Here is a 4,597-nt window from a genome sequence, read left to right on the forward strand (position 1 = left end):
AAAGCCAGGAAACGGTAAGAGTGGGTCCGGTGAGACTAGTGGCTCATAGGGCAAGGCAAAGAGCAAGGGCGGTGACATAGAGTGTCACCATTGTCTACCGTGAGGACATCAAAATAGGCCGCGTCGTTCCTGTTGGTATGTCATCTTATATTCATATGATTGAGATTAACCATGCAAGTTTCGGAACTTGGGTACTTGATACTGGTTGTGGTTCTCATCTGTGTAATCATTTGTTGGGCCTAAAGAACATCATACCTCTCGAAAAAGGTGATGTGGACCTGCGAGTCGGGAATGGAGCATGAGTTGTTGCTGTCTCGAAGGGAACATATGTAATCCAACTCCCTAGTGGTTTTGAGTTAATTTTAAATAACTGTTACTATGTACCCAGTTTGTCTAAGAACATTATTTCTGTTTCCGTACTTGCTAAAGACGGTTTTGCATTTTCAATAAAGGATAATAGTTGTATTTTCTCTTTCAATGAAATGATTTATGGCAAAGCAGTTTCCATGAATGGAATTTACATCTTAGATCAAACCACGGAAGTATTACACATGAATAATAAGAAATTAAAGGTTGGTGACAAAGATCAAACCTATCTATCGCATTGTCGAATGGGACACATAAATGACAAACGCGTAAAGAAACTCGTCGATAATGGGACTATTCCTGCATTCGAATTTTCTACATATGGCACGTGTGAATCATGTCTCATTGGCAAAATGACTCAAATTTCCTTCAAAGGTGTTGGAATGCGCGCTAGTGACCTATTAGGACTCATACATACTGATGTTTGTGGACCTATGTCAATTACCGCTAGAGATGGCTATAGATATTTTATCACTTTCACGGACGATTTGAGTAGATACGGATATGTCTACTTAATGAAGCATAAAAGTGAGTCCTTTGAGAAATTCAAGGAATACCAGAACAGGGTTGAAAACCAACTGGGTAGAAAGGTTAAAGCACTCCGTTCAGATCGGGGTGGCGAATATCTTTCAAATGAGTTTGATCAACACCTGAAAGACTGTGCAATCGTTTTGCAGTTAACTCCACCTGGAACACCTCAATTTAATGGGTGTGTCCGAACGGAAAAATTGAACCTTACTTGATACGGTTCGATCAATGATGAGTCACACCGTAATGCCTGATTCATTATGGGGTTTTGCTCTTTTGTCAGCTGCTCTTCTACTTAACCGAAGTCCGACTAAAGCTGTCGACAAGACTCCATATGAAATGTGGAAGGGAACGGTCCCTAACTTGTCCTTTAATCGGGTTTGGGGCTGCGAGGCTTATGTCAAGTGGAGACACGAGGATAAGCTCGGCCCGCGATCGGTCAAGACATACTTTATAGGTTATCCAAAAGGAACATTTGGTTATTACTTCTATTCGCCTACCGAACATCGAGTTTTTGTTGCGGCTAGTGCGACGTTCTTAGAGAAAGAATTTCTCGAGAACAAGACGAGTAATAGAACCTTCGAGCTGTCGGAGATTCCAAAACCAACAACCGAGGAACAGATGGAGGAAGTTGTTCCTCCAACTGATGATATGGTTAATATTCCTGAGGAACCTAGGAGGTCGGGTAGAGTCTCTCATCCTCCGGACAGATACATTGGTATGGTCGAGGAGAATGACGTTTTACTCCTAGAGAGTAATGAACCCGCTATCTATAAAGGTGCTATGGCCTGTTCCGACTCAAAGCTATGGCTTCAAGCCATGCAATCCGAGATGGACTCCATGTATAAGAATGACGTATGGGATCAAGTTGATTTACCTAATAAGGTAAAACCTCTACAGTGCAAGTGGCTTTACAAAATAAAGCGTTCTGTAGACGCGCAACCAGATACCTATAAGGCACGACTAGTGGCAAAAGGTTTCACTCAAGTGCACGGATTGCATTATGATGAGATTTTTGCACCTGTAGTCATGCTACGTTCCATTCGGATAATCTTAGCGATTGCCGCTTTTCATGATTATGAAATTTGGCAAATGGATGTGAAAACCGCCTTCTTAAACGGTTATTTGGAGGAAGAGTTGTACATGGTGCATCCCGAAGGTTTCATAGATCCTGAACATCCTAAGAAAGTATGCAAGCTTAAACGTTCAATTTATGGATTTAAGCAAGCCTCTCGGAGTTGGAATCATCGTTTAGACCAGGTGATAAAAGAGTATGGTTTCACTCGATCGGTCGAAGAACCATGCTTATATATCAAGTCGAGTGGGAGCAAGATTGTATTCTTGATATTGTATGTCGATGACATACTCCTGATTGGGAATTACATTCCTCTCCTATCTTCGGTTAAAGAATGGTTGAAGAACCATTTCCAGATGAAAGATCTGGGTGAGGCACAACGCATTTTGGGAATCCGTATCTACCGAGATAGATCACGACGGATGTTATCACTTAGTCAGGAGTCTTATTTGGATAAGATTCTTGAGAAGTTCAGCATGACCAACTCCAAGAAGGGGAACCTTCCAATGACGACTAGGATGCAGTTGAGCAAGTCTCAGTCACCCACGACGCCTGAAGGGATTGAGCGCATGAGTCGTGTTCCTTATGCATCTGCAATAGGATCGATCATGTATGCCATGATATGCACACGTCTAGACGTGGCATATGTATTGAGTATAACGAGTCGGTACCAAAAGACTCCAGGTGAAACACACTGGATAGCTGTTAAAAACATCCTCAAGTACCTACGGAGGACTAAGGATTGGGTATTGACTTATGGAGGCGATACTAAGCTATGCGCAATCGGTTACGCAGATGCTAGCTTCCAAACGGATCGAGATGACTCAAAATCTCAGTTCGGGTTCGTCTTCACTTTTAATGGTGCTGCGGTCAGCTGGAAGAGTTCCAAACAAAGTGTTGTAGCAGATTCTACTACTGAATCCGAGTACTATGCCGCTTCGGAGGCAGCAAAGGAAGCGATATGTATGCGTCAATTCTTACAAGGACTTACGGTAGTTCCTAGTTCGAATGACCCGATCACCATCTATTGTGACAATAGAGGTGCCATCTTCCAGGCTAAGGAGCCAAAGTCTAGCAACAAATCTAGACATGTACATCGGAAAGCTCACCTGATCCGTGATTACGTAGAGCAAGAGGAGATAGTGATAGACAAGATTGCGATGGATGATAACATCGCGGATCCTCTCACTAAACCGTTGAATTATGATAAGCATGTAGGGCACGTTATTTCCATGGGAATTAAACGTGTTCCTGAGTTGTAGTACTTGATTATGGATTTGGTACATTATCTTTTTCATATACTATTTATAACTTCATCGTTTTATTATAATATTTTGTTTTTCATGTGGATTGTACTGACAACATTAAACGCCACAAAGTCGATTGATGGTGGGTTCAACGAGCCATAAGTCAAACTGTTGACTGATCGATCACAAATGCGAGATTATAACGATACCTCGTAGGAAAAATTTTTGTGACAACGTAATGGAGTCCTAAATGTTTAAAACATTCGGTGCCAGGTCGTGGATAGGACATCCATTGTGTTCCTAGAGTCGATTCTTTTGACTATCGACTGTCTCTTGAGATTAAGGCAGTTTTTGGGTGACTTTGGTTTCTGTTAATTCATAATTAAATGTAATCGGTTATATTTAATATCAATAAGATGAATGTGTCATAGTGGTAATAGTGAGGGTACTCAAACCAAGAGGTGATGGGTTCGATCCTCACTAGATGACAATTTATATTTAACACATTTTTACATTTTTGGAAACCGAAAATAAGGAATTAAAACTCCTTATTATTTCAGTAATTGGGCCGGAAATTAGAGGATGAAAAATCCACCCTAATCTACCCCAATACACGGTTTAAGAGGGATAGATGGGTGAATTCATTCTAACCTAATTTTTGCCCTAACTCAACCTTGCCTCCTCTCATCAGAAAAACACAAAAAAACTTAAAATTAATCTGTTAATTTTTGGATCGATTCTAGCATAATCAAAGGGCATTTCTCATATCGTCTTGGGTGCAACTGATAGGCGAATATCTACTTTGATATTGTTCTTAGGCCGTATTTGCTAGGACCGAAGGTTATTTCTTAATCCTTTATGCTTCTGTTTATGCAATTTAGTTTTATGACTCGTAATCATCGCTTTATTATTCATTATAATCCTTGAATTTAAAGGGATGCATACAGATAAATCCCACATATATTTGATAATAACAATAATATTAAATATTATTATTATTAATATTATTAATATTATTAATATTAATATGATTATTTCAGTTCAGTTCAGCTCAATTCAGCTCTATTCAGTTCAGTTCAGTCCAGTTCAGCTCCATTCAGTTCCGTTCAACTCTATTCAGTTCAGTTCAGCTCAGTTCAGTTCAGCTCAGCTCCATTCAGTTCAGTTCAGTTCAGTTCAGCTCTAAAAAGCCAGAAAGAACAAGGCCTTAGTATGACCTTAGTTTTAATTGGTATTACCCTTAATGTAAGGGAATATCGATTTGTTTGTAATTTTAATGTGATTTCGCATCACCGTTTTGTAATTTAATAGATTTAAATTTTTTATTACAAATGTATAATAAGAATAGCTGTGTATTTTATTATTATTTTTGTAATTCCGG

This window comes from Silene latifolia, chromosome 1 (genome assembly GCF_048544455.1).
Source record: "Silene latifolia isolate original U9 population chromosome 1, ASM4854445v1, whole genome shotgun sequence".
NCBI classification, from domain to species: Eukaryota; Viridiplantae; Streptophyta; class Magnoliopsida; order Caryophyllales; family Caryophyllaceae; genus Silene; species Silene latifolia.